The sequence below is a fragment of the Triticum aestivum genome, chromosome 4B (assembly GCF_018294505.1).
Source record: "Triticum aestivum cultivar Chinese Spring chromosome 4B, IWGSC CS RefSeq v2.1, whole genome shotgun sequence".
NCBI classification, from domain to species: domain Eukaryota; kingdom Viridiplantae; phylum Streptophyta; class Magnoliopsida; order Poales; family Poaceae; genus Triticum; species Triticum aestivum.
Window position 1 is genome coordinate 661,286,572 of NC_057804.1, and position 13,112 is coordinate 661,299,683.

General features: G+C 43.5%; 1 pseudogene; it reads right to left on the reverse strand.

The window, feature by feature from the left end:
* Window positions 1–7,504: 7,504 nt before the first annotated feature.
* Window positions 7,505–13,112, reverse strand: part of LOC123090402 (putative disease resistance protein RGA1) — a 6,944-nt pseudogene continuing 1,336 nt past the window's right edge.

A 13,112-nucleotide genomic window follows, 5' to 3' on the forward strand; every position in this document is an offset into this window, starting at 1 on the left:
TGTGAGTGACAGTGGGATTTAAAGAGCCTGAGATGGGGTCGTGTTTTCGACCAGCTCCCCAGCTATGCACTTGTGCGCAATCGGGTCCCTGGTAGTAGGTGGCACAGATCCAACACACTTGAAGACAAAGGAGATCACTGGACGGCCGGTTCGAGATCTCCATGCGCAACACGCTCATGTTTTTTCTGTTCTTTGATTAGCCTTCTCTTTGCATCGACCAGACGGCCACGTTGTTTATAACATCAAAAGGGGATCTGCATCGATCGACCGGCAGCAGAAAAGGTATTAGAAAAGGTGATCGACCCCTCCAACGTGGGTTCAAGTGAGTCACGTGTGGCCACACTTGTGGAGATGAGCCAAAGCCCACGTAGGATTCCACACGTTGATGGGCAATGATATGCGATGCAAGCATAGAAAATTAGATCAAGCACGCACACGATGGAATTCGATTCCATCAATTCGTTCATCTACGTTGTTGCTCCTTTGTTTCGTCGTATGCAACTGGGTCATGCATGTCACAATATTCCGGCTAGTGAAAAGTTTGACATGTTCGACAGTGTAATGGTCGGCATATTTTATGCTACTCCCTCCATCCCAAAATAATTGTCTCAAGTTTAGTACAATTTTGTACTGCAGCTAGTACAAAGTTGAGACCCTTATTTTGGGACAAAGGGAGTATATCGAAATTGCAATTCATATTTATTACTTTTGAGTTATGTATACCGTATAAATACAGTTGGAGACATCTTTTGAATGCAAACCCAATTGCATATTTAAGGGCATCTCCGATGCTCTCGTGCTTGTGTAGGCGCTAGAGATTTTTTTTCCCCGTAAAACTTTATCATAGCGTCTGCATTAACGTCTTTGTGTCCAACGCTAACAGCCCATAAGAAGGCGCTAGACACCCTCACCAACGAGCGGGGAACTAGCGCCCGCTAAAAGAGCTGGAAAATCATTATTCCCTCTGTACTGAAAAACCTCAACTACAAGTATTTTGATACAGAGGGAGTAGATAGTTAAGAAAACTCGTTAGATATTCTTGGATCAAGATTTTCTAGGATAAGTGCCCACAGCCAATTAATTTCAGCTCGTGTGAGGAAAAAGAAGGTGGAGCGCCCGGGGACATGGTTTGCTTCGATGCTAACATATATCCCGGTTTCGCATGGAAATCGCTTGTAATGGTTGGGAAATCGATCCTGGCGCCCGGTTTTAGCGCCTGTGTTGTAAATGCCCTTAGAGTACATAACTCGTACTTTCGTAGTTAAAGCAATGGTCAAAGTTTCATCCAAAGATATGAGGGGGGTTTTGTAGTATGTGATGGTGTGTTTCTTCTCATGTACTCAAATGCACCCTCATGAATAGTAAAAAGGTAAAAGCAGTTCAAACATTATTCAAAAAAACATTTCCAATGTCCTAGACCAAAAAACAAAATCAATGCTTCAAAAAGACTTTTTTGAAAGCATTTTGCGGTGCTCATTTTGTTGTTTGTTTCCATACCTCCATGAATATGAATTCATCATGAAAATTTACCCATAGGAGGAAACTAGGCATTGTTTGAATTTAAAAAACAGAAGGAAATATTCTATCTTTTTGATACTAGACGAAGTAATATCAATATGATACTTTTAAGGACAACAAATAACAGAGAAGAACAATCTCTACTGCTTTTTTTATAAAGGGTGTTTTTTATTTACTCATAATGTCGTATCAAGGGATAGAATTATAATGAATACACGCCCGAGCACTGCATAACTAGGATGCACACAGCAAACACAACACAAACACACCAAAGTTGTGCCTAGATGGAGGGAAAAAATCAAAACAATGAAAACAACAGTTGATGAAATACAATAGTGATCATCGGCATCAACCATCCCTTGACAATACAAAGACTACATGAAGAATTCTCCAAAAGCTGCGCGTCCAGAAAGGGATCGGCGTACAAGCGTCGCTACATCCAACCACCGAAGGTCTGATCGTGCTACTAGATCCAAAAATCCCCGCACTCCAAATTCTTGCAGAACAAAATATCCTTCCCCTGATAGGCCCCAGTCAAAATGCGGATGCAAAGACCTCCAACTTCGGTTGCACATGTATTTTCACCGAGAAGTATTGTATTCATGTACATACATACAAACAAGCCAGAGCACATAGCAGCAGCCAGACGGCGGATTATGAAGAGCGTGTACCTGTCAAAGGTGCGGCCATGTTCCATGTCACGGGCGAGCCGATGCTACCGCCGAAACCGCTGGAGGCAATATCAGGGGATCTCAGGAGACTGCACGACCATGTGTTGTCGACTGAGAAAAGCCTACTAGCCTTGAAGGATCCAGGATATCCGACATACGTGGCTCGTGTGCCTGAGGGGAAGCGCTACGTCGACACACGGCCCGCGGAGGTGCTCTTCCTGCGGTTTGAGCATATCTTCAAGATGTTTCTGACAAGGCAGCTCGATTGTACAATCGTTCCCCTTTTTGCGCTACATATGAGCTTTGTCATGAAGAGAGAAGAAGTCTCGCAAATCTGTGTGGAGGATCCATACTACATGCACGAGTCCTTGAGTCTCGGCAACTTTGAGCGTAAAACTACTAGGAAGTACCTCGAAAACTTCATGGTGCAGAATAAGGACCAGGAAATTGTCCTCCTGCCTTATGATCCAAAGTAAGTCAGTGCTGCACAACCCTTTCATACATTTCAATCATTCCTTCTCGCTCATATGCATAATAATTTGAGGTGTTTTTCCCCCGCAGCAACGGGCGCGCCGTCCTTATCGTTCTTTACCCGCGAGTCTCCCACGCCGTGTATTTCTACCCTACCAGAAACTACGAAAAGGATTACACCCACGTAATGAATATTCTAGATGATGATCTCCATGGCTTCAGCTTGAGGGGTGACCACGTGCAGATCGGGAAACAAAGGAACAATAAGTCGGGTTTCTCGCATAAAACTAACTTCTGCTGCATCCATGTCTCAAAACCAAGCAAGAACGATGGATCTACCTCCTCCATCCCATGATGGAGTTCAAAAGGGATCACCAAAAGCTTCGCATGACAAACATAAACAATGATCATATCTGCAAGTGGGTAGAATCTCATGGAGAAGCGGATTATAAACTTACAGATGACTTCTTGAGCATCTAGAAGGACATTGCGACAATCATCATGAAAGAAGTCATCGAAGAGAAGGGGATGTTCCACCACGGCCCTATATCGCAAGCTGACATCCGAACTCGCATAGGCATGCAACGTCAGGATCTCATGCCGTTCAAGAAGCTAGCGTGCATCCTCGATGATATGGAAGGATGGAACTTCTAGTGATTTACGATGCCGATGATGATGATATGTGTCGGTTGAACTTGTATGGTTTCTGTAGTGATGAAAATTTGTGATGTCAACAGTCCCTGCCGAACTTGCGTAGCGCTACTTTGTTAGTTTGGGTACGATGACCTGCGTACCTCTAGGTAATTAATTTGCGTACGATGAAACTGCGTTGACTATTTGTCTGTTTACTATATGTTGCACCTAGTTGATAACCCTTTCTTTTTCGTGTTGCTCAAGTATATTTTGTTGCATATGATTGTACATTCTTTTGATGAAGATGCATCTCTAACAGGTACCTAGATTCTTGATGGCGAAGAAGCAATGCTATGTCGTGTACAAAGGGAAGGTTTCGGGACTGTACGACGAATGGCCTGAGTGTCAGGCGCAAGTGGAGGGGGTCTCCGGCGCCAGCCATAAAGGCTTCAAAAGCAGACAAGAAGCAGAAGCTAGTTACCTGAGTTCACGCTAGCACGAGAGATGACTCATAACCGCCGCCTCATGTACTGCATAGTTCCACTCTCACTCATAGTGATAGCTCTTCTCGCGTATATCATTGTTTAGATGGATGACGATGTAGTTGCAAGTATTTGAAACTTGTGTCGCTATTTTCAAGATGATGACGAGAGACCACTTTGTGTTGGATGATGATTATGACGAGGACATGATTTGATGAGACTATTTGTATGTATATGCTATGATTACATTTGTATGTGTATGATATGCTAAGGATTATTGTATAAAGCCTGTTCAAATAGAAAACAAATATGCAGAAAAAACAGAAACTAATAAAACTAGCAGTAGCAAGAGGAATAAAGTTAGCAGCAACGCGCTCTTACCAGTAGCGCGGCTTAATTAAAAGCATTGCACCTATTAACAATAGCGCGTGGCTCTAAATCTCGCTACCGCTACCTATGTATAGCAGTAGTGTGGGTCAACCCGCGCTACTGCTACATGTTAGCTGTAGCGCTATATCAGCACCGCGCTACTGATACACCAAATACCCGCGCTACTGCTAGGCTTATCCTTAGTAGTGAATCTGTGCCTCTCACGGAAAAAGAAAAAACACATCTTTTGCTTTTCTGAGAGGCACGACCTTGCCTTTCGCGAAAGCAATCCGTACCTCAACGAGAAGTAAATCTGTGCCTTCCGTGAAAGGAAAAAAAATATGTTTTCCTTTCTGAGGCATGAACGTGCCTAAAACAAATACATACCTCCACGAGAAGTAAATAAGTGCCTCTCACGGAAAAAAATAAGTAAATATGTTTTTTTCTTTCCGGGGGGTGATGATCCGATTGGGTACATTTGGAGGGGAAAACTATACTCTTCTCAATGAAGAAACGAAGAATGGCAAACATTGTCTCAGCACTACACCAGGTCCGGACCAGGAGATGGAGAGGCCCATCATCCTCCAAGGCGTGCCTCCTCCTAACCCGTGCATGATAGGTGGCTACAAAGAGTGTCCCTCCTCAGCGCCGAAATCACAAATTAAGGAGTATCTCTTGCAAAAATCATTCCCGCCTTATCAAGTTGCAACAAGTGGCACACTGCATGGGCGTCACTTGTTACAAGCTGTGAGTTTTCCATTTTTTCGTATATTCGTTTATTCAAAATATTTTATCTCTTAAACAGTGCGCCCAAATCTTGAACCATTTTCACCATTGAATTTATTGCTTCAAGATCTCAAAAACTAGGTCCCGTGTTGATAGGCTTCAACGAACTTTTATTATATGGAAAAACCAAACCGAGAGTACGTTTTTCTCTTTCGAAAGAGGCATGTGTTTTTTCCTTTTCCAAGAGGCACGACCGTGCCTCCACGATAAGTAAATATGTGCCTCTTGTGGAAGGGAAGAGGGAAAATGTGTTTTTTCCTTTCCGAGAGGCACGATGGTGCCTCTCGTGGAAGTAAATCTATGCCTCTCACGGAAAAAGAAAAACACATCTTTTCCATTTCTGAGAGGCACGACCGTGCCTCTCGCGGAAGCAATCCGTACCTCAACGAGAAGTAAATTTGTGCCTCTCGCGATAGGAAAAAATATATGTTTTCCTTTTCGAGAGGCATGAATGTGCCTCTCGCGAAAACAAATTCATGCCTCCACGAGAAGTAAATAAGTGCCTCTCATGAAAAAAAGTAAATATGTTTTTTTTTCTTTCCGAGAGCACGACAGTGCCTCTCACAGAAGCAAATCCATGCCTCAAGAGAAGTAAATATGTGCCTCTTGCAGAAAAAAAATATGTTTTTTTCTTTTTCAAGAGGCACTTGCGGAAGCAGATTCGTGCTTCCACGAAAAGTAAATCTATACCTCTGGAAAAAAAACATGTTTTTTTCTGAGAGGCACGACGTTCGCGAAAGCAAATCGGTGCCTCCGTGAGAAGTAAATTTGTACCTCTCGTAGAAGGGAAATACGAAAACGTGCTTTTTCACGCAAAAAAAAATAAATCTTTTTGTCCAAAACCTAAGAAAAAACAGGAAAAGCCGAAAAAACAAATCATCAAAACGTTGAAAACGCGTACGGAGAAATATTTTTTTTGAAGGAAACATCCAAAGCACGACACATGACGACGGCTGAGAGCACGCCAAGTGACGCACTCCCAGCACACGCCAAGTGACCCTTGCGGGAGCTTCCAAGGGAGTACTCCTCAATTAGTTGCTCACGCCTATTGCACCAGCTACACAACGACCGCTCACGTGAGCGAGTGTACGGGCCGACCCAACAACGTGTCCTCAGCTTGGTTGATTAAACTGATGGTTTAATCGGTTAGCTTGTCCCTATAGAATGACCCCTGACCTTTTTTTGTTTGCAATTTTTTGTTGATAGCTTACCAAGCTGATCACTTGGTAGAATGACCACTCACTGATGTTCAGGATTTTGAAAAAAATGCAAAATTTAAAATATTCATGAATTTAAAAAAGTTAATGATTTAATTAAACGTTCACAGATTTGAAAATAATTTAAAGGAAAATAAAATAGAAAAGGAAAAAACTAAAAACTAAAAAACCAAACAAAAATGGTCCTAGAAACACCAGTAGAAAATCGCCCCAGAAAAAAACGGTGGAACCATATAGAAGGTTCCCAAAACCGTTGAGGGAAAAAAACTAACATACAGAAAAAATAGTTAAATAGGCCAAGCCTAAGGCGGAACGAGAGTATGTGCGAAATGGTTAAATTACCCATCTGAGTGCTTGTCTGTCGCACCATGCATGTCCTGTGTACTCCCTCGTTTGATTGACTTTTGTCAAGAGCATAGAAAAATTTCTTACATGGCTTGAGAGTTTTGGAATTTGTGAAGAATACTCACATGTCAAAAATGAAAAAATGAAAATTCATGAGACTCAATTGTTTACAAGACTGCCATTGCCAAAATGCTGCTTAAGTGTTATGCTAAATTCTGAAATCCCTGATTGCTTGCCCACTTCTCCTCTTGGTGTTAGCATCTGCCAGCTCGTGCAGTGTTGTGCATATGTCGGGGATTTCCTCTCTGATTTCTCAGATATCGCTATGGATCAGTAGACTTCCTTCTTGTATCGCTTACCCTAGTCACTCTTTGAGCCTGCCCAGGATTTCCCTGGTGACCGCTGCTTTGATGCAAGGAAAGCTAAAAAAGCTTATGCAGGCCAAAATCATTTAGAACATTAGTCAGGGTTACAACGTGAAGATGTAGTGCCGCCAATGATTTTTCGGTACCATTTCCGTACTTTAACAGGATTTGCAAGCTAAAGTTATTTCAGAGTTCAATCGAGTTTGGCTTGTAAATTCTGTGATTCAGTATCATTTTCGTACTTTTAACACAAAAGTGATGTCAACTACTCCCTCCGTTCCAAAATAGATGACCTAAATTTGTACTAAAGTTAGTACATAGTTGAGTCATCTATTCTGAAACGGAGGGAGTACATAGAAACGAGTACAGTATATGCCCAAAACAGACACACAATAGGGTCACTAGCCAGACAGGCATCACCTGGTCAGTAAGTCGGTGCTATGACCAACAAGTTATATTAAATCGTTGGAAAGCATCGAGGGTGGTGGGCATCAAATCGGCAAGCACACCCTTTTTTTAGCGTCAAATGAACCTGTTACTTTCCAGAATCCTGCTGAAGCAACTAATGGTTTTGATACGTTGGGCATTGCTACTCACAGCTCATAATCTTTTTCCTCCTCATTGATCCTACTTAAACCCCGTGAATTTCAAACAGCAACAATGTTGTGTCTCTGCCCAGGTGCAGCTTCAGTAAGCTGCATACAAAAATACAAAGTCACTCTTATCACTAACTTGAATTTGTTTTCACGTGAATAATAAGCATTACACAAAAGGTACATGTTTGATCAGATCAAGAGAAAATGCTGTGCTACAAATCAATAGTCACAGTTGAGTGTACAAACTGAACGCATTTTGGATGAAAGAATGATCTTGTTACTTCGAAACAGATACAGATTTTCATTTTTATTTTTAAGAAAATAAATTCAAGAATGATCTTGTAACTTCAAAACATGTATTACTAGAGATTTTCATTTTTATTTTGAAGAAAATAAATTCTGATGGGATTTCTTTCGGATTGAATCCTACACACAAAATTTTCTACACATAGGAGTGTTCCCTTCTACTCCCTCCGTCCCAAAATAAGTGACTCAACTTTGTACTAACTTATTTTGGGACGGAGGGAGTATTTATTTTGACATCAAAACTACCTTCTTGATTTCCCTTTCAAAAATAAGTATCTGTGGGGGAAAAGAATTTTGCTATGGTTGGGCATTGCCACTCACAGTTTAGAATCATTTTTTTTCCTCATTGATCCTCCTTAAACCCCATGAATCTCAAGCATCCACAGTGTTGCGGCTCTGCTGGCTCTGCCATAGTGGCTTCGTCTTTGTCAGATTCAGTAAGCTGCAGAAAAATTGTTAAAAAATCAATGCTATCATTAAGTTGAATTCGTGTTCACATGAATGATGAGCATTACACAAAAGGAACATGTTCAATAAGATCAAGAAAAAATTTGGTGCTGCATGTAAATCAATGCACACAGGTTGATGTGTACTAAGTGAAGGCTCTTTGGATGAAACTGATGATCTTGGAAATTCGAAACAGGTATCAATACAGGTTTTCATTCTTATTTTAAAAGAAATTTCCGCTGCAATTCCTTTCGAAACTCCTAAACACATATTTTGCTACAGAGGAGTGGTTTACATCAAAATGACCTTCTGTTGTTTTCTTATGTTTTCAATAACAAGGATTTGTTGGGTTTTTCCGAAAAGGGGCAAGGATATGTTGGTGGAAGGAAGAATTATTTTACTTCCTAAAAGCGTTTTCTGCAAGAAAATCCCTCGAATAGGTACGAAACAGAAAAATAAAATGTGGTGAGTGCAAAAACAAGGTAATATGTATATGGCAGATAGTATAGCAGGGCACATACCATTTCTTTGATGTGAGCAAGCTTTGCCTTGTTCTCATCTTCTGCACACCACTTCCTCAATTCGGGGTTGCCAAGAATTTTCAATTGTTGGAGGTTTGAGAGTTGTTGTATGCTCTCTGGCAATGTCTTGATGGCAAAGCACCACAGAATTTCAAGTTTCCTGAGAGAGGTGAGTTCTCCTAACCATTCTGGCAGTGATGTCATCCTTTGGCATCCGTACAGTGATAGTGATTCGAGCTGTGTGAGTTGCCTCATGTTAGCAGGCAATTGCTCTAGCTTCTTGTACTCCCATAATGTAAGATGCTGGAGAGACATGAGGTCTGCGAACCATTCCACCAGTTCCTCACTGTCTGCCATATTTAGTTTCAGTGCTTTGAGGGAGTGGAGGGCCTGGATAATCTCTGGTGAGCCTGCCAAATCACTGCAACCATAGATATCCAAATCGCTGTGGGCAGGTAGGTGGTGAAGCAAACTCCACTGATGCAGAGGCAAATTGCTGCCTGAAACTTCCAGCCTAGTAGATACAGGGGAAGAAGATGAGGAAGCATCAGTGTGTGCCACACTGTCTCCGCATGATATGAGCACACTATCACTTCTCACTACACTCCAAGAGGCAGCTCTAGGAAGGTGTGGTTTTATCCTCAACCTGGGGCAATAAGATATATACACTTTCTCAAGCTTAGGGAACATGAGCTCATTCACACTATCTTCGCCACTCCAGGATGATGTGTTCCATTCTTCCAGGCTTTTCATCTCGCCCAGAATAAGCTCTCGGAGGTTTGGTAGTTGGCCCAGTGGTGGTAGAGTCTTGCAGTTTGGCAAGTCAGACAACCTAATGCGGGCAAGATTAGGTAGATAACATATAATACTCATTAGCCAGTCTGGAAAACGGAGACTACAATAACCATATATCTCAAACCCCTGCAAAGTGGTTGGCGGCACTAGCTCCCTCAGCAACTCCATGTCTTCCACGTATCTCTCTCCATCTTCGGTCCACCCTAATCTCAGATCAACAATGCTACTTTTCTCCCTCAGATTTATAATGTGTGCCTCTTCTATGAACTTCACATTTTCAAGCATAGTGATACTCAGCCGTTCAGGATTTGTATGCTCAAGCAAGTGAAGATTGCTATTAGGTTCAGTGCCATCTGAATATACAGAAAAGTCTGGCAACAAACCAAAAAGGCTTTGAGTGTCCATTTTAGCCACACATTCTGGAATCCGAGTAACACTGTAGCACTCATCGAGAGCCAACTTACTGAGGCAGGTAGCACTTTTTGGTATGCTAAGAGGATATTCATATTGGCAAGACAAGTGCAGCTGCTCCATATTGGGAAGCAAGCAGATACACTCAATGAAACTCTCCGCTTGACCTGTGGATGAGCTGTCAAAGATATGATGCATGCACCATGATAGATTCAAATAGCGGAGTTCAGTGAGCTTGCGGATGACTTCTGGCAGCTCTCCGAGATTTTGGCACTGTGATAAGTCCAAATGTTGGAGTTTGGTAAGGCCACCCAAAGCTTGGGGTATCCCTAAAAGGCCATCACAGTTTGACAAATCCAGATATAGCAACTCTGTGAGCTTCCTAAATGACAATGGGAGTTCTTTTAGGCTCTTACAAGAAGACAAGTCAAGATGCATCAGACCTTTCATCTCGCCAATCGATTCTGGCAATGTTGAGAGACCACAATGATGAAGGTTGAGATAATTCAATTTTGAGAGCATGCCAGACCCCAGATCAATGGAGCGCTAAGATACCTCAACTGCTTCAGTTGACCAATGGAATCTGGCAACTCATGCCAATAGCCTCTGTGTAAATCTAAGACATGGATGTACTTAGCTGGTGAATCTGCATCATGATGGAACTCAGTTTCTTTGTAGGCATGGTCCACAATATGCAGAGCCCTTAGCTTTGCAGGTGAAGTCGGGGATGGCTTTAATGGTTTCTCACAATCTGTTCTACATGCATAGCGGCAGTTCGGGCCCTCCAAGTCAAATTCTTCAGCCGTGACCGATCTTGCAAGGTCATGCACCAGGTCATGCATAGTGAACCTTGTAGCATCTTTTCTCTCGAGAGTTCCGGTGTCAGTCTGTAGGAATGACATACAATAGTGTAAGACTCATAGTTAAAATTCTACTACTGATGTATGGATGAGTTTGCCATCTGAGCTACTGCTTTTTTGGAAAGAAAAAAAAAACTATGTCTATTGTTTCCTTTGTAAACTGATTATTTGTGAAATAATTTTCCATCAAATCTATGGATGAGTTTGCCTTCCTGCATTTTAAACGGCCAATTAAGAAGTAAAATCAAGAACAGGAACAGAAATTTGTTTCTGTGTATTTTGTACAAATTCGAACATTTCAATAAAATGGTGAATTTGAATGCATTCTAAAATTATTTATTTATTCTAACATACTACAATTAAAATAAGGAAAAGGCCTACATAACACTAACATCTGGTCTCTAGACAACTAACATATACAATTAAAATATGGAGTACAATGAGGAACATTTATATAGGAATAATATGGTCAAGTGATAATTGATCGTGAGGTGGGACAAATTAATGAGACCGAGTAAGATATTCTATCTCCCCATAAGAAATTTGATACTTGAAAAGTGGCTCAGCAGCTTACACAGATTCACCTTTCTGAAAATAATTCAGTAGTTAACAAGCTATTAAGAGCATACACTTCAATTACAGATTTTGAGATTAGCAAAACGACTCAGACTATTCTGGGATGAAACTGCATTAATAGCCTCAAGCATATAAAACTCTTCCTCGAGCAAAAAAAATTTGCTAGTAAACAAAACAATTCACATGAAGATGAGTTGGAATGGTGGCACAGGATTCGGAGCCCACAAGGCGCTACAAGACGCACTCCTACAGTAGAAGGACCTCAAGTAAAATAATTAAACAGATAATGCTGTGCAAAGTCAAGAACTGCATAGGTCAAGTAATAAAAGAGCAAATGCCAAGGGGGTGGTGATGTGTATTTTTCCACAGAAACATGATCAAAGATTCTAATGGGACATCTACATTTTTAAAGATCAGTTATCTGGAAATGGAAGTAGTGAAGTGGTTATTCCAACATACTGCATGTAACAGTTTACTAGAAAAATACTCAATATCTCTATAAAAAGTTCACTACCGTTGAGAGTTGTAGTTCAATATATCAAATAAAATAAGAGAACAAGTGGCTCCGTAGGTATGGTGTGTAACTCACTTTAGAATACTGAAGAAAGGACATTTGCAGAAGCTGCCTAACATAACTCTGACCGCATTGCCAGGTAGAGAACATACGGGATGGCTTTACCGAAATAGGCTTACGCCCCGCTATATTGATATAGCAACCACCCGATACAACAATCCGATCCACGCTGGGGCAAACAGCACAAGCACGCCCAAAAGAAATAACAAGAGAAAATAAGAGAAGAAATGCCAACAACGCCGGATCGACGAAAGCTACGGCACACCGCGATCGTTGCGCCCACCGAAGATAACCACCACGCTCCAAAGCCACCGAGTTGCCGTGTACCAAGCACCACCTTCAAGAAGGAATGCGACGATGACGACGCTGCTGCCCGGACGAGTCCTAGGATTTCTCCCGGTACACGGAGGGTAGAGGGGGGAGAGGGTCACCCGACGCCCTTCAAGAAGGATGGTGGCGCCCGCAGGCGTCACCGCGTTGGTGCCGGCAAGACCCGACATGGATTTCTCCCGACCTCTCGCGCCCACCACCCAGGACCAACCTTCGGCTCCACCACACCCGCCGCCCACCAACATGCGCCAACAATCACGAGGACACCGCCGTCGTCTCACCACGGCCAACGAAGCGAGGCCGGCCGGATCCAAACGAGACACCCGAAGACAAGGACCGGCAGCACCGCAGCCACGAGGGAGGGAACAACCTCCACCGGCTTAGGCGGTAGCAGACCGGGCATAGCAGCAGAGGCACACCAGACCCCCTGTCCGGCCAGGCCCTGCGTGGGCCCGTGAAGCTTCGCCGCCGTGCTGCAGCAGTCGCGGCACAGCAGCCGCCGTCCCTGTCGCGAGGAGCTCGCCGGAAACCACCGGAGAACAGCCCACTGCGGCCACCAGCAGGCCCGCCCCGACCCAGATCGGGCCCGTAGGGCCTAGATCTGGGCCAGCCGAGCGCCGCCGGCCGCCGCAGGCCATGGGCCGTCACCGCCGCCAAGGGGCAACGCCTCCGCATCGCCGCCGTCCAGATCCGCGCCGGAACGCCGCCGGCCGAAGGGCTCCGCCGCCAGGACCGCTCACCCGAGCCGGGGTCCAGCGACGGGTGAAGAAGGAGGGCCGCCACCGCCGGACTGCGGGGCGCCGCGCGGGCAACGCCCGGCCGCGCCCGCCGGCGGCAGC